This window comes from Pseudophryne corroboree, chromosome 5, assembly GCF_028390025.1.
Source record: "Pseudophryne corroboree isolate aPseCor3 chromosome 5, aPseCor3.hap2, whole genome shotgun sequence".
NCBI classification, from domain to species: Eukaryota; Metazoa; Chordata; class Amphibia; order Anura; family Myobatrachidae; genus Pseudophryne; species Pseudophryne corroboree.
This window is the reverse complement of record NC_086448.1, coordinates 582788467-582806913: the sequence shown is the minus strand read 5'-3', so window position 1 is coordinate 582806913 and position 18447 is coordinate 582788467. Positions and strand designations below refer to the sequence as shown.

The 18447-nt window shown below is 45.6% G+C and overlaps 1 long non-coding RNA gene across 1 annotated transcript in view; it reads right to left on the bottom strand.

Annotated features, from left to right (window-relative positions):
- Positions 1 to 578: 578 nt before the first annotated feature.
- LOC134929235 (uncharacterized) overlaps positions 579 to 18447 on the bottom strand; it is a 63137-nt gene continuing 45268 nt past the window's right edge. Inside the window, exon 3 of the long non-coding RNA XR_010178403.1 lies at positions 579 to 1160. This is a non-coding gene — a long non-coding RNA (uncharacterized LOC134929235). The remainder of the gene's footprint in view (positions 1161 to 18447) is intronic.

Sequence of the window (18447 nt, the reverse complement as noted above, 5' to 3'; positions counted from 1 at the left end):
ATGTTGATAAGGAAGACCTGTCAAATCCATAATGCTAGAAATATGGGCTAATGCACTATAATATTGTGGTTTCAAATTAAAATCTTATTACCGCAGTAATAAAATAATAAATTATTATTGCTTCAAAGTAAAATAATAATTTGATATTTGGTTGCTTAATAATTAAATTAAAAAACTTCCCTCATTGGCCCTGATTCAGAGATGTACACTAATGCATTCGCAGTTGTGATCTCATACGCATCAAATGTGTGAAAATATGCTAATGCTGTAGCCGCCTTGGAATGTACTGAGCCCACCGGTCCCAGCACTTGCCTACACACACACAGTGGTGGTCGAAGATCCATCCATATCCACCATCTGAGTTACATTATGGTCTTGTAGTATGGACATGGGACCTGAGACGCTTGCGCCCTGTTTTCTGCATATAGTATCACAGTTGTAGGCTGAAAAACACCCTGAAAACCATTGCAAAGAATTATGTATTGTCACAAACCAATGGACTGCAGCTCCTGTTTACTCAGATAATGTGGATTGTATAAGAAGTCAGTTACTGGTTTCTGACTTACTGTATTACTGAATTATTGGATTCTGGTCAGTTAATAGACTCTTTTCCTCTCTGCTAGAGTCCAGAAGAAGCAGAGTTCAGCAGCTCCTACTGAAGTTACTGTAGTTCTAGTGTCTTCAATCAGTCTCCTGGCAACCTGTCAGATGTGCAGACCAGAAATCATCATGCTTGTTTGTTGCAGTTCAGTTCAGAGCTTTGCTTGTTTCTGGACTTGTGTTCATTGGCTGTTCAGCCTTTTTATGGATTTTCCTCTTACACTCCTTTGTGGATTGTAATCAGTATGATTTTGCCAGTCTTGTTTACTTGGATACCTGGTCTGTTCTGCTCAGTGGAACTAATTTATCTGTGCTATTTGAGAGATCTGCCAGTATGTGTCCACAATGTTATCAATCTGGACGATTCAGAAGACCTGCCCTTTGTCTGTATACAGTTCAATTACCTGTGCTATTGCCTTGCCAGTATGTCTCCACAGTGAAACTAATCTGCAGGGGCAAATGCAGGATTTCTAGAGGGGGTTTTCCAAATGCAATCCACAATCTCTTACTCTGCAGAACAATGGATCAAATGCGGAAGCCTGGTGGAGCAGTAGAAGAACCTATTAAAGACAATGAACATAGTAGATGGAATACAGTATTAATAATTAATACTATAGATGGTCTAAAGCAGCAGTTATAAAACTGTGGTTCCTGACTCCAAAGTGGGCCATGACTATCTATGCATGGGGTCTCAACTTCATGTTGCTGACCATCAGGCTGATGACTTCTCTGTTCTCTAAACCAGTTATCCAATGAGTCTTAAAAATCTGAATTGTCTGGTACTTCATACTCCTTGCATCACTGGCTTAGAGATCCAGTGATCTCTTAGAGCTCCGCATCCACCCCAATGCTCTGTATCTCCTGCCCCACCCAACAGCCGCTGCTGCCATCACCAGCAGGCTGCACTCCTGGATCTCTCATCAACATGCAGATATCCATAGGGGGCATGAGTTTTTCATTGTTTTTTGGTGTGTATGTCGACATAGGTTGACATGGACACCATATAAGTGCACCACGTCCCCTCGCATGGCTTGCTCCGCTCACAATGCTTCGGTTACAGTGTCTCACTGCGTTTGGCACAATATTATATTCACCTCCAGGTCCAGTGGGATGATAAAGTATGAACAAGTCGGTTTCAATAAAAAAAATCATGAAAAACTCCTGTCAACTTTTTGACCTGTCGACATTTTACATGTCAGTATTTTGACCTTGTCACTATTTTAAATGTTGGTATTTTGACCATGTCAGTATTTTGACCTTGTTGGAATTTTGACCATTGGTCAATGGTTGTCTGGATTTTGACCATCAGGATTTTTATTGTAGGTAAATTGACCACATCCCCCCGTAATCCTCTGCCTCTCTCTAGTCATCCCCTGCCAACCCCTTTTTAACCTCTGCAATCCCTTATTACCCTCTACCTTTCCCCTATCCCCCACTGCCATCCTCGTCACCCACTGCCTCTCCCTGTCATCCTCTGCATCTCCCCGCAGCCACTGCCTCAACCTCTTTCCCACTGCTACCCTCTGCATCTACCTGCCACCCACTGCCATCCCCCTATCACCCTCTGCCAGCCTCATCACCCACTGCTTCACAATGCCAACTTTTGCATCTCCATCATCCTATGCCTCCCTCTCCCTAGTCACCCACTGCCTCTCCTAAGTCACCTTCTGCCTCCCTCTGCCATCACCCTGTCACACTCTACCACCCCTTGTCACTATCTGCCTCTATTTAGTCACCCTCTGCCACCCTGTCTCTCTACCATCTCCCTGTCACCTTCTGCCACTCCGTCACAGTTAGCCTTCCCAGTCATTGTCTGCCACCGACTGTCAATGCATCTCCCAGGTCACCCTGTTTCTCCCTGCCACCCTCTGCATCTCCCTGCCACCCATTGCCTCATCCTCTATTACACTACCACTCTCTGCCTCACCATTACCCTCTGCTACCCACTGCCTCTACATGTCACCAACTGCCTCCTCCCTGTAACCCGCTAACTCCCCTGTTACCGATTTCCTCCCGCTTTGACCCACTGTTTCCCTGTCATACCCAAAATCATCAAAGCAGGTATGAACTTAATATTTGTGTGAATATATTTTCTCTTACGTCCTAGAGGACACTGCGATCCATTTAGTACCATGGGGTATAGACGGGACCACTAGGAGCCATGGGCACTTTAAGAATTTGATAGTGTGGGCTGGCTCCTCCCTCTATGCCCCTCCTACCAGACTCAGTTTAGAAAATGTGCCCAGAGGAGCCGGTCACGCTGAAGGAAGCTCCTGAAGAGTTTTCTGCATTTATTTTATATGTTTGTTATTTTCAGGCAGGGCTGGATGGCACCAGCCTGCCTTCTTCGTGGGACTAGGGGGGGGTGGGGGGGGCAACGTCTTGAAGGGTTAATGGTCCTGTTCCCTGCTGACAGGACACTGAGCTCCTGAGGGACCTATTCGCAAGCCCATCATGGCGAGCGTACAGTCCCGCAGCATGCCGCCACCCTAATAGAGCCAGAAGAATGAAGAGCGGTGAGTACTGAGCCGGCGTCCCGGCTAGTGGAGCACCGGCCATTATAGTGGCATGATGGTATGGAGGTGCGTGGCTTCTAAACTGGGTGGAATGCGTCTCCGGACACAGTACACAACTGCGTCCCAGTACACTGTACACAGTACCCATACTGGCACAACAGCCTTAAAACAGTTCTGTCCATTTTAAGCTCATCAGTTCCATTTTCCCTCTGCAGCGGACACAGATGCTGACAGGACAGGGACACGCATCTCCTCCAGTGTAACTCCAGATTACCTCAGCTGTACCAGGGGGTCATAGCAGGGGGGGAGAGATTATTAGTGTACTAAGTCCCCTACCAGGGTACTTGGTCTGCGACCTGGCTAAGCATGGCATTAGCGATAAGGGCGCGGTGGGGGCTGGCTCCAAACATCTCTGTGTCTCCCTGAAGGGCTCTTTGTGGGTTAATTGTGCTTAACCTTTCCTCTGTGTGTGCTATCACATTACATTATGTCAGGCAAAGAGTGTGTGTCTTGTACCGTAGAGTGTTCCTCTTCACCAGGGTACACACTACTCGGTACTCAGGGTTCACAGGCTGAACCGGAATGGGTTAATTCTCTTAAGGGAATGATCTCAACTCTTTCTTCAAAATTGTCCCGCAATGAGAAAGATATGCAATACTTAAAACAGTCTGTGGATGAGTTTATGAACAGAGACTCAATCCCCAAGACAGCGTCTCAATCCCCCCCTGTTTGTCCGCAAAAGCGATCTTTGGCCCATATCCTGCAGGTCAGACTTGGAGGAGTGAGAGGTGGAGGAGGGGAGGGGGGGAGGGGATTCAGCTCTGTCACAGGGAATAGAGGCTCTTATGGAGGCTATCTGAGTTGTTCTACATATTCCTGATAAGGTGTCAGAGGAGTGTGAGGAATCTTATTTTAATGTAAAAAAAGAAGTCCTCAGTCACTTTTCCTGTGTCAAAGGAATTGAATACCCTGTTTGAAGAAAAATAGGTTAATCCTGATAAAGATTTCAGATCCCTAAAACGTTGCTCTCATCTTTTCCTTTTCCTTTTCCTCTGGAGGATAGGAAAAAATGGGAAATTCCACCGATAGTGGACGCATCAGTCTCTAGGCTGTCACGTAAAATTGTATGGCCAGTTTCTGGTGCAACCTCCCTGAAAGATACGGCTGATCGTAAAATTGAGACTACACTCAAATCATTATACACAGCTGCTGGTGCTGGTGCATGTGCGTGGATCACTAAAGCCATTGCAAAATGGTCAGGTGACCTAATTGAGGGGTTAGATTCCTTATCTATGGGGGATGTTGTCTTACTCCTGCAGCATATACAGGACTCTGCGAACTTTATGGTGGAAGCCATAAAGGAAATAGGCGTGCTTAACGCATGCACCACCGCTATGGCAGTGTCGCCACGCAGAGGCTTGTGGCTACACCAGTGGACTACTGACGCAGATTCCAGGAAAGTCGTGGAAGGCCTACCATTCACAGGAGAGGCCTTGTTCGGAGATGATTTAGACAAATGGATCTACACAGCTACTGTGGGTAAGTCTATGTATCTTCCTTCCGCAGTCCCCCTCCCAACCAAAAAGACTTATTCAGCTTCTAAGTTACAATCCTTTCAGACGGCCAAGTTCAATGGCAAATCAAGAGGTTCTTCTACGTCCTTCAGCAGCGCAAGATGTAAACCACACAAACCAGCAACAGCAGGTGCTCAAGAACAGAGCTCAGGCTCTGCTTCCTCAAAGACTTCAGCATGATGGTGGACCGCAATGCCTGGAAGGCTGTCAGGTGGGAGCTCGCCTACAATTCTTCAGTCAAATCTGGTCAGATTCGTGCCAGGATCCCTGGGTCATAAATTTTATTTCCCAGGGCTACAGACTGGAGTTCCAAGAGCTCCCACCTCACAGATTCTTCAAATCAGGCTTGCCAGTTTCAAAAGAGGCAAGTATAACTTTACAACATGCCATCCAGAAACTGGTACAGACTCACATCATTGTTCCAGTTCCACCTCATCAGCTAAACAAAGGGTACTATTCCAACTTGCTTGTAGTACCAAAACCGGACGTTTCAGTAAGACCAATTTTGTACCTCAAGTCGTTGAACCCGTACTTACGAGTGTTCAAATTCAAGATGGAGTCTCTGCGAGCGGTGATCTCAGGTCTGGAGGAGGGGGAATTCTTAGTGTCTTTGGATATCAAGGATGCGTACCTTCACAATCCGATCTGGCCGCCTCATCAGGCTTACCTACGGTTTGCACTGCAGGACTGTCACTACCAGTTCCAGGCCCTGCCATTTGGTCTCTCCATGGCACCAAGGGTGTTCACCAAGGTGATGGCAGAGATGATGTTTCTACTCCGCAAACAGGGAGTGAACATAATTCCATACCTGGACAATCTTCTGATAAAAGCACCGTCCAGGGAAAGGTTGCTGGACAGCATTGCTCTCTCAACCAAACTTCTGCAGGATCATGGGTGGATTCTGAACCTTCTGAAATCTCACCTAGAGCCAACACGGAGGCTCCCATTCCCAGAAATGAAACTGTATACGGAGTCGCAGAAGGTGTTCCTTCCATTGGAAAAGGCATTAGTGATCCAGTCGATAGTTCGGGATGTCCTGAAGCCAACCCAGATATCGGTGCATCTATACATTTGCCTTCTGGGGAAAATGGCACTTCAATACGGAAGGTTTCATGCAAGACCCTTTCAGCTCGATCTGTTGGACAAATTGTCCGGATCGCATCTTCACATGCACCAAAGGCTCCGTCTGTCGCCAAAAGCCAGAATCTCCCTTCTGTGGTGGCTACAGACTTCTCACCTCATCGAGAGTCGGAGGTTCAAAATTCTGAATTGGATTCTGTTAACCAAGCAAATGAAAAGAAGATTACTCTGTGCTTTAAACATTTAGTATAATTGAATGTGTGATCTGTCACAAAGAAACTAATTGACTCAGTGGGACTTAATATAAAAATAAAATATTTTATCAAAAATTTTAAACACCACATACATGGCATACGAAAAAGAAACAATTATCATTTGTTAGGTAGTTTTCAAGCATAGAATATTAGTATGCAAATGATTAAAAAACATGCAATAAACCTGAATATTTTAGAACTCTCTCAGATGGTTCATATAACTGTGGCACTGGCGTCCCAGTGTATGGTTAAATTTGTTGTCCCGCAAGATACATAATGGTGATCCGTCATCACTAACTGTTATGAGTATAGAACAGTATACCAGTACCAAGAGAGGAGGGGACAGATTCCGAAAACTATGTTCTAGAAGAATCCTCATGGATCTTTAGGCTGGACACTCTCTACCCAAAAGGCTTAAATTAAGCTTTGGACTAATAGGCTTGGGGTGTATCCCCATACCTAATATTATTAGATTTAGTTCTATATACATAAGCTTTGTTCTAACTGTTGATAAAGTGTTTGTGTTCATAGAGGCTGTCCTATGTTTTAATACTTAGAATATTATGGGTGTAGTCTTTTTTTTTCTGTCCATACTTGTTCAACTTTAAAACCATCAGTATCTTTTATGTCCTTCTGTAATAAAGAGATCAAAGATAAGTGGAGAAGAATTTTAGCATATAACATACTATTTATATTTCTTTATCTTTTTATTCTTATTTTTGACAGCATTTAAAGATATTCTTTGCCCTCATTACATAGAAGATTACTGTGGAGGCTAACATAAGTGGCGTTTCCTATTGCCATATTGCACTATTTTTAATAAGATTAAAACAAAGTTACCTTTATATATCTCAGTTTGTATACAATTGACTCAGTGTGCCTTAAGATTAATAACATAGTTTGCTTTTAACATTAGTATGATTTTATATGTATTTTTTTAAATGGTTCATCTAATGATACAAAGTTTCTAACTGAATATTGGATAAACCTGACCTGATTTAACTCATTACTTGGGTATAAATTTCAGAGTCAGTAGAGGGTAGAGATTCGTCTTGAGGAAGTTTCCGGTTGCTAGAAGATGAAACGCGTTGATGCCCACTTCTTCTCACCCGTACTCTCCATTTGGTTACTACCGCTCAATTGCTCACAGTTACCTATAGCTCCTGCCTAACGCTGGAAGAACTCTACGCTGCCTGCCGGCTGAACCCTGCCTAACCTCCGCTGTGAGGTCTCAATCACATGCTGCAGAGTGATCGCTGGTAGATCCGCTGAGTGCAAGCGGTCAGCGTCTACCATCAATCACGGAGACGTGCAGTGTCTCCTGGCGGGGCTGACAGTATATGGAGTGACACAGGCTGCAGCATTACAGCGCAGAATTTACACAGGCTACAGTATTACAACGCAGAATTTACACTACGTGTGATCTATTAATAAAGGGACCCTGACTGCAATTTAACTCAGGAACCAGCACGTGAGTAATCTTAATAAACTGCATGCCTTCATTAACACACTAACGTTACTGTGAACTTTTCCTTGCGGAACAACAAATTTAACCATACACTGGGACACCAGTGCCACAGTTATATGAACCATCTGAGAGAGTTCTAAAATATTCAGGTTTATTGCATGTTTTTTAATCATTTGCATACTAATATTCAATGCTTGAAAACTACCTAACAAATGATAATTGTTTCTTTTTTGTATGCCATGTATGTGATGTTTAAAAATTTTTATAAAATATTTTATTTTTATATTAAGTCCTACTGAGTCAATTAGTTTCTTTGTAACAGATCGCACATTCAATTATACTAAGTGTTTAGAGCGCAGAGTAATCTTCTTTTCATTTGTTCTCTACCATTATTGCAGCCCAGCAGCCATTAACACAGTTTGATACTAAGAACTTTTAAAGTGTCGGTTCCCAACAGTCTGAGACGCAGGTCTCAAACTGTTTATTATTACCCACAGACGCAAGCCTCAGAGGATGGGGAGCAGTCCCTAACGGGGTGCAGTTTCAAGGAAGATGGTCCAGTCAGGAAGTCATCCTTCCAATCAACATTCTGGAACTCAGGGCCATATACAACGCCCTTCTGCAGGCCTCACATCTTCTTAAAGATCAGGCCATTCAGGTCCAGTCAGACAATATGACAGCAGTAACGTACATAAACCGACAGGGTGGAACGAAAAGCAGAGCAGCAATGTCAGAGGTGTCAAGAATGCTCCTCTGGGCAGAGAGAAATGCTGTGTCAGTCAGCGGTCTTCATTCCGGGAGTAGACAACTGAAAAGCAGACTTCCTCAGCAGACACGAACGCACCCGCGGGAGTGGAGCCTTTACCCAGAAGTGTTCAGCTGTGTGACAAGTTGATGGGGATAGCCACAGATCGACATGATGGCCTCTCATCTCAACAGGAAGCTCAGGCAGTTTTGTTCCAGGTCGAGAGACCCACAGGTAGTGGCGGTAGACGCCCTGACGACTCCATAGTTCTATCAGATGGTGTACATGTTTCCTCCACTTCCTATGATCCCAAGAATTCTAAAGAGAATAAAAAGGGAAAAGGTTTAAGCAATTCTGATTGCTCCAGACTGGCCAAGAAGGGCCTGGTACACAGACTTTCTGGAGATGCTCCTCGAAGATCTGTGGCCTCTTCCTCTGCACAAGGATCTTCTGCAACAGGGCCCGTTCGTCTATCAGGACTTACCGTGGCTACGTTTGATGGCATGGTAGTTGAACGGCTGATTCTAGCCAGGGGAGGGATCCCTAACAAGGTTATCCCGACTATGATCCAAGCTTGGAAGGGGGTAACGTCTAAGCATTACCATCGTATTTGGAAGAAATACATCTCTTGGTGTGAAAGCAGACATTTTTCTGCTGTGGAATTCCATCTAGGACATTTCCTGGTTTTCTACAAGAAGGAGTGGATGTGGGCCTACGTCTGGGCTCCATAAAAGTCCAGATTTCGGCCTTGTCCATTTTCTTTTAGAAACAATTGGCTTCTCTCCCTGAGGTCCAGACGTTCTTGAAAGGTGTTCTGCACATCCAACCTCCCTTTGTACCTCCCACGGCACCTTAGGATCTCAATGTGGTGCTGCATTTCCTCCAATCGGACTGGTTCGAGCCGTTACAGGAGGTGGATGTAAAATATATTACGTGGAAGACCGTCACACTGTTGGCCATGGCTTCAGCAAGACATGTTTCAGAGCTTGGGGCTTTGTCTCACAAAACTCCCTATTTAATATTCCATGAGGACAGAGCTGAACTCAGAACTCGTCAGCAATTTCTTCCTAAGGTGGTTCCGGTTGTCACTGACACCTCTGCTACTTCAAAGTCTTTGGATGTCATGAGGGATTTGAAAGTGTATGTGAAAAGAACAGCTTGTTACAGAAAGACTGACTCACTGTTTGTTCTTTATGATCCAAATAAGATTGGGTGTCCAGCTTCAAAGCAGACAATTGCACGCTGAATCAGACTTACTATCCAGCATGCTTATTCCACGGTAAGTTTGCCATGTCCAAAATCTGTACAGGCCCACTCTACTAGGTCAGTGGGTTCTTCCTGGGTGGCTGCCCAGGGTGTCTCGGCTTTACAGCTCTGCCGAGCAGCTACTCAGTCAGGTTCGAACACGTTTACAAAGTTCTACAAGTTCGATACCTTCAGTTTGGTCAATCAGTTCTGTAGGAATCTCAGCACTCTCCAACCCGGTTTGGGAGCTTTGGTAGATCCCCATTGTTCTAAATGGACCCCAGTATCCTCTAGGACGTAAGAGAAAATAGGATTTTAATTACCTACTGGTAAATTCTTTTCTCGTAGTCCAGGCATGTCCAAACTGCGGCCCTCCTGCTGTTGTGAAACTACATATCCCAGCATGCCCTGACACAGTTTTGCTGTCAGAGAATGCTAAAGCTGTGTCAGGGCATGCTGGGATGTGTAGTTTCTCAACACCTGGCGGGCCACAGTTTGGACATGCCTGTCATAGTCCGTAGAGGATACTGGGCGCCCGTCCAGTGCTTCGTTCTTCCTGCACTGTTACTTGGTTAAGTAATGTTGGTTCAGCCGTTACTGTTCCTGTTTCAAGTTTGGTTAGCTTGGCTTTCTTCCTGTGTGTGCTGGTTCGGAATCTCACCACTATTCTTATCTATCCTCTCAAAGTATGACCGTCTCCTCGGGCATGGTTTCCTAGACTGAGTCTGGTAGGAGGGGCATAGAGGGAGGAGCCAGCCCGCACTATCAAATTCTTAAAGTGCCCATGGCTCCTAATGGAACCATCTATACCCCATGGTACTAAGTGGACCCCAGTATCCTCTACTGACTACGAAAAAAGGATTTACCGGTAGGTAATTAAAATCTTATTTTTAAAATCACGTGCAGGGCAGGGACTCTGATAGGAGCTCATCCCTGCGATTGTGTAAGAGATGAACTGACATTAGCAGTCACTTCACTTTTGTTTTGTGCTTTCGCAATGTTATTGTACATGTGCTGTCTGCTGACCGCTCATTGGTGGTCATTCCGAGTTGTTCGCTCGCTAGCTGCTTTTAGCAGCATTGCAAACGCTAGGCCGCCGCCCTCTGGGAGTGTATCTTAGCTTAGCAGAATAGCGAACGAAAGATTAGCAGAACTGCTACTAAATATTTTCTTGCAGTTTCTGAGTAGCTCCAGACCTACTCCTAGATTGCGATCAGCTCAGTCCATTTAGTTCCTGGTTTGACGTCACGCCTGCGTTTTTTAGCACACTCCCGGAAAACGCTCAGTTACCACCCAGAAACGCCCCTTTCCTGTTAATCACTCACCGATCAGCAGTGCGACTGAAAAGCGCCGCACGAACAACAGCAAAACTGCTAAGTTTTTAGTTAAATAGCAACAGTTAAATAGCAACAAATCGCAGCATAGCGAAAACCGGCAACGAGCGAACAACTCGGAATGACCACCATTGTGTGGTGGCCATTTTGCAGGAACTTGCTGGGGTCCTGTAATAATTTTTATTGTCTGATGGGGTCCCAGAGCAAAACAGTTGGAGAACCCCTGTTCTATAGTATAGGCTGTATCAAAGGGTTGGGTATGTGTGACTGATCACAATACCGACGCTGGGATCCTGCCTGCGAGATGGCTGGCGGTGGGGGGGGGGGGTGAGCGCAATGAAGCTCCTTGCAGGCTCGCAGCGGGCTCAGTGGATTACTTTGTCACAGGTTCTATTCCCACTATATGGGTGTCGTGACATTCCGACCGGCGGTATTTTGAGCAGGCAGGATGTAGTGGTCAGTTGCCGGTCACATAACTGCATTCCGTATCAAAATTATTTAACTGATATGAATAACATTAGTGGTCAGGAAAAGGTTAAAATCAGGTAAAATCCAGCACACCTCAGCTCAGTGAGCCAGATGCAGTCTGTGAGACCCTACTGGCTACATTGTGACTGGCAGTAACTTCCTATTAGAAGTCCTTCCTGACAGTCACCTACAGGACAGGCAGTCCCATTGGGATGTGTTTCCACCATCCAGGACTGCCAGAGTGGACTGTGATTAGCAGAGAGCTGGCTTCCTGTAGGAAGCTATTCCCTGCCTCGTCAGCCCTAACTGGGTTCTATGGGCTGCAGCCGATGCAGTCCATAGAAGCCATGGTTTTGCAAATGCGCAGTAGGTCACCACTACTGCGAATGCACTGGTCCCAGCACATTGTATGGGTGCCGGAACCCAGCCAGCGGCAGGTGCAGACAACGGGGACAAAGCAGCAGGGACCTGGCAACATGGCCAGTGGCAGCCCCCCTCCACCATTGGAGGGCACAGCAACAGGGGGCAAAACTACAGGGGCACATCTACTTAGGGCACAGCAACAGGGGCACAACTACTGAGGGCACATCAACAGAGGGCAAAACTTCAGGGATACAACTACTGAGGGGCACAGCAACAGGGGGCAAAACTACAGGGGCACAATTACTGAGGGCACAGCAACAGGGGCACAACTACTGAGGGCATAGCAACAGGGGGCAAAACTACAGAGGGCAAAACTACTGAGGGCACAGCAACAGAGGGCAAAACTACAGGGGCACAATTACTGAGGGCACAGCAACAGGGGGCAAAACTACAGGGGCACAATTACTGAGGGTACATAACTGTGACCATGCCCCTTCCCTATGAAGCCTACGGCACGCACGAACGAACCCTTTTTTGCCTGTTTGGAGGGGGAAAGGGGCACCAAAGGAAACTTTCACCCTGGGTGCCACAAAGTCTAGAACTGGCCCTGTTGGGTATAATATCTCGGCCCCCCGGAAGCCGGTGATCAGAATACCGATGCCGGCATCCTGATGTTGAAGATCCCGACAGGGGTGAGATATGCTTTCTAACTCACCCCACTACCCTAAGCTACTCTTACTGCAGCCTAACCCTAACCACCCGCATTGGTGCCTAACCCTAACCTCCCTGGTTAGTGCCTAAACCTAACCCCACCACACCCCGCAACCTAACCCTCGCCCCTAGTGCCTAAACCTAACACCCTCCATTTGGCTGCAGCCTGACCCTAACCTCCCTACCCCCACAGCCTAACTCTAATACTACCCTGGTGGTGGCTAAAGCTAAACCCACCCCCGCAGCCTAACCCTAACCTCTCAGATATACAGTACTTACCTCCAGGATTCCGACATTGAGATCTCGTTGTTTTCTCGATGGCAGTGTCAGTGTTCTAATGGGTGTCGGAATTCTGGCGTCAGTATTTTGGCAGCCGGAATACTGACAGCCGGATAATGAACATAACCCATGTGTGCTGCTGCTGCTGCTGCTGCATACAGTATATTACATTCCTGTGCTGGTAGCTACAGTATTTTTCTGCATGTGATCAGTGAGTGCACAGTCAGCTAGGGAATGGGTGCAGTCAGCAGTACACAACAGTGCCCCTTGCAACCCCTCCCCATTGGCCTGCTGATTCCCAGTCCCAGGCTCCTACTAATAGCCAGGCTGGGTGAGGGGGCAGCATTGGGAAAGTTATAAAGTACAGCCCTCCAGTCCTGTTCTGACTACTGTGGCTCCACTCCCATCCCAGCAGATGTAGACGTGGCCAATTCACTGACAGATCCGGAGATGAGGAATCATATCAGCACCTACCCTTCATCCTTGTCAATGACCGGAATGTCTCCACCAACATGGTCTACTGCTTCACCCGGCTCCCAGTGTGCGGAAGGTGGGGGGGGGGGATTTGCTGCTACTGTTGCCCCAGCTATGTGGTCTCCTTGCCTGCTGTGCAGTGGCGAGTGGAAGCTTACTGCTTGCAGGCTCTACTGAGCAGTGATGCTGCTGTTGTGTTACCGGACAACAAGCTCTGCCCCCGACACTGTGTGCGCATTACAGATTTCACATGGGGCTGGGGGATTTTTGGAGATTGGATGGGCTTTCCGCCGGAGCCTGTGGGATGGAAGCCTGGAGTGTCTGCAATAGGCAGCAGCGGCAGGTGCGCTACCACTCACTGCAGAAGAGGCCAGCTCCTATGTGCCCCCCCTCCAATGGCTAATGCACAGTGGACAATGGGGGTAATTCAGACCTGATAGCTTCAGTGCGTTTTCACGCAGTGGGCGGTCAGGTCTGTAATGAGCATATATTGGTGCATAGCGACGGGATGGTGCGAAAAAACCGATCGCACGGGTGATCGCAAGGTGATTGACAGGAAGAGACCGTTTGTGGGTGGCAACTGACCGTTTTGTAGGATTGTCCGGGAAAATGCAGGAGGGACCAGGTGTTTGGAGGGAGGGTGTCTGATGTCAGCTCTGGCCCTGATCATTGCAGCAGCAGAGTAAGGGGGTCATTCCAAGTTGATCGCTCACTGCCAATTTCTGCAGCAGGTGAAAAAGCGGCACGTATGCGCATGCGTATGAGCCGCAATGCGCATGCGCGTCGTATGGGTACAAAGCCCGTTGTGGTTGTGCACAGCTTGTAGCGAAGTTTTCAGTCGCACTGAGGCCGCAATAAGATTGACAGGAAGGGGGCGTTTCTGGGTGTCAACTGACCGTTTTCAGGGAGTGTTTGCAAAAACGCAGGTTTGTCTGAAAAACGCAGGCTTGGCTGGGCGGGTGTATGACATCAAATCCGGACACGAATAGGCTGAAGTGATCGCAAGCGCTGAGTAGGTGCAAGAGCTACTCAGAAACTGCACAAACTGTTTTTGTAGAGCTTGGCTGCACATGCGTTCGCACTTCTGCTAAGCTAAAATACACTCCCCAGTGGGCAGCGGCATAGCATTTGCACGGCTGCTAAAACTAGCTAGTGATCTATCAACTCGGAATGACCCCCCAAGTCCTGGGCTGAGCAGACACTGCACAAACTCATATTTGTGCAGTTCTCTAACAAATGCGATCGCATACCTGCACACAGCAAATACCCTCCCCCTGGAGGCGGCGACTACCTGATCGCAGGGATGCAAAAAATGCACCCTAGCTATCAGGTCTGAATTACCCCCAATATCTCCATTGCCTCCGGGAATTATGCCACTGTAGCTGTTTCCATTCTATAATTTAAATAAAATTTGTAGTAATTGGAAAGTAGACAAGATTAACATATAAAACATAAGTTTAACCTTAGCAGAATGTGACAGCAGCAGGATTATTTTGTAAAGTATCTTAAGAAAAAACAAATAGTTGAGCTGCAGTCTTGTGGTGTCACCCATCCACCTGCCCCTCAACACCCCCCACCCTTCCCCCTCGCTTACATACCCATCACTAGTGCGCCTACCCAGGAACAAACTGTGGCATCAAACCTATGAAAGGACTTGCTGTGGAGCCCCCAGAAACTTTATCTGGCCCCTGACCTGAGGTAGCATCATTAGGGAAAATGTCTTACAGCTGAATACAGTACATAATATAAATTAAATAGTTTAGTAACATGGTAAGGCTGGAGTTAAAAAAAAACATTTATGCATTAATGGAAGCCAGTCTGCAAGTGTTGTAAACAAGTAATAAAAGTAGAAAATACAATTGGCATGCAGCGTTAGCTAGTAAATGGGTGAAAGTTTGGCATAACTGTCCGTTCGGAATGTTTAATGAGTGTTGTCTGAGCTTTAATGAGTAAAGGGTCCATCCAACTCATTAGTATGCAAAACCTGCAACCTCTATGCTGGTGCCATTGTCAGCAACTTGGCAACAGCTGTAGAAAAATAAATAAATAAACTGAATCATGCTCTGGTATCTTTTAAAGTTTAAAGTGTACAGTAATCTATAAATAAATGTATCTATATGGTAATTGAATGCCCAATGCTTTAATTATACTCAAACTAAGAAAAAATCATTTTGGACCTTAATGCTGACAAAGGATATTCACGTTGCTTCTCTGTTTTTTGTTTAAGAAGAAAAGCAATTTAGTAACAGGAGGATATAATACAATATCTGTCTCATACTCTTAAGGGGCATACACACGTAGAGATGTGTGCTTAAATTCTAAGCAATCTGACTAGGGCCCTCATTCTGAGTTGATCGCACCAAGCAACTTTTTGCTGCTGGTGCGATCAACTAATCTCCACCTATGGGGGAGTGTATTTTAGCATAGCAAGGCTGCGATCGCTTGTGCAGCCCTGCTTAGCTAAAAAAGTTTCACTCAAAACTAGAGTAGCCCTAGACCTACTTACCCTGTGCGATGGATCCAGCGATGATGGACCCGACTTTGACGTCTCTCCTCCGTTCTCTGTTTGACTGGACACGCCTGCGTTTTGCTTACCACTCCCCAAAAACGGCAGCAAACGGTAGGTTGACGCCCGGAACGCCCTCTTGCTGTCCATCTTCTTTGAGGTCGCCGCTGCGACCGCTTTCTTCTCTGTAAGCGTTGTATGCGCATTCCAGACCCGTTCGCACCGCAGCGAAGAACCGCTGCATACGAATGGGGTGGAATGACCCCCTAGATTGCTTAGAAAAGAAGCATACATCGCTCAGTGTGTATGCCCCATAGCGATAGCGATGAACGGTGCTGCGCTATTGCTGACTCTAGATTGGCCTGCATGCAGGCACAATCTAGTCAAATCGCTCACTTCACCGCTGGGTGAAGTGTGCGTCCCAGCCTCACTCCCCCTCGCTCCGCACACATCGCGATGTGTGCTGAATGGGGGGAGAGATGTGTGCTGAGCGGTCTGTTATAGATCACTCAGCACACATCTCCCCGTGTGTACCCCCCTTTAAGCTAGGTACACACTGTTGTTGTTTTTTATTGGGACAATAATCAAGGAAATTATTCGCCTAGAGGAAGGCCCCAATATATGTGCAACACACTTTATTTTTTTGACCAAGGGGAAAAATACCGTTTACCCACACACTACCTGATCTTTGCATGTAATAAAAACAAATAAGAAAGGAGTAGCACTAATCAGTGTCAATATAAAATGCACAGTCCGAATGATTTAAGTGTCAAATTGACTACAAAAGCATGCTCTGTTAATGCAGCTGTTTAATATATCAGGTACAGTAGCAGCCTAATATAGGCCCTCATTCCGAGTTGTTCGCTCGCTAGCCGCTTTTCGCAGCAGTACACACGCTAAGCCGCCGCCCTCTGGGAGTGTATCTTAGCTTAGCAGAATTGCGAACGAAGTATTCGCAATATTGCGAAAAGATTTTTCTGTGCAGTTTCTGAGTAGCTCGAGACTTACTCTTCCAGTGCGATCAGTTCAGTGCTTGTCGTTCATGGTTTGACGTCACAAACACACCCAGCGTTCGCCCAGACACTCCCCCGTTTCTTCAGCCACTCCCGCTTTCTCCCCAGAAACGGCAGCGTTTTTTCACACACTCCCATAAAGCGGTCAGTTTCCGCCCAGAAACACCCACTTCCTGTCAATCACACTCCGAACACCAGAACGAAGAAAAAACCTCGTAATGCTGTGAGTAAAATACCAAACTTCTTAGCAAATTTACTTGGCGCAGTCGCAGTGCGAACATTGCGCATGCGCAATTAGCGGAAAATCGCTGCGATGTGAAGAAAATTACAGAGCGAACAACTCGGAATGAGGGCCATAGATACCACAGATGCAGAAATTCAAGAACTATGTGTTGCAAATATAAGTTAAATGTAGAAATACAATTTCATGAGAACAGTGTGAGATTCTATTCCATTTTATTAGTTGCATAAAAATGTTGACACTTGTAACTACTAGTAAAATCACATTTATATATAGTATAGTACATAAACATATATAACCTGAGCTGAGAAGTTCACGATCTAAGTGAGTCCATACAGTATGGATATCATGAGATAAGCGTTCAGTTTATTATTTCTATGTTTGGGGGTGTGACCAGTCTTCAGAGGGTGCATGGCCTGCTGCCACAAAGGTTTGGCTGATCATTAGATAGTAAATAATATAGTAAAGTATAGTAAATACTGCTAGTGCATGGATGATAATATACCAGATTAATAATGGCAATGCACTGTAGAAAATACACCATAGTCCTGTGCATTATGAGGTGTAAATGCCAAATTGTATCCTTACAAATATTTAAAATGCCCGCTCTAATATATATTGTAGACGCCTGCACATCTTATTACCATTTGCCATGAATGTGCGCTGTACATCGCAAAACACTGCATCCCATAAGAGAAAACAATACACCCACACATTATCTGCGTTCCAAAGCTCATTGATGTATATATTTGTTATTAAAAGGATATGGATTCAATACTGTATATTACAATGTACAGTATACCTATAGTTACATGGTTACAACTCACACAGTAAGCAGTTAAAACATACAGTTACAGTTACAGGCCAGTTACGGTTACAGTTACAGGCCAGCATACAATACCATTATCCTTAAGTTATATAAATTTGTCTCTCCATATCACTCTCTCTTTCTCTGTAAAATCATGCAGGCACTCCATCATCGTCTGGGACCCATCAGCAACTGACTCCTGTGTAATCAGCAATGTGTTATCTAGTTTTGGGGGAGGGGACTTTCTCATTCATGATGAGTCACTAGTCCATTCGTGTGCTGAACAGGTTCAGCCTTGGGGATGTCCAAAGGGGCTGGCCTGAGTTTCCTGTCCATTGTCCTAATAAGAGTGATTTTTAGCTTTCATACATTTAATCATAACTATTTGTTGCAATGTCCTACAACTTAATAACAACTATCAAATGAATCTACACATTAATCTGCTTGCTTTAATACCAAATATGACAGGTGTATCTGGTTTTGTTCAAATAATACACATACATGACATTACTTCATTATATAATTTTAAATCATCATGATGTCTGGCGCTTGATATTATTATAATTATGTACTGCATGAAATAAGTGTCGAATCCATCTCTGTGGCATGTCCGTGTAAATGCGTATGTTACCATATATTGCTGTGCTCGCTGCGCGTATTTGCAAGTATAGCGACTTATATGTGTGTAGTTTGTATGTTCTTTTTATGTAATATTTTTGACTTTGACAGTCCACCCTTTGGCAGTAAACAATAACTGCCATCAATTAT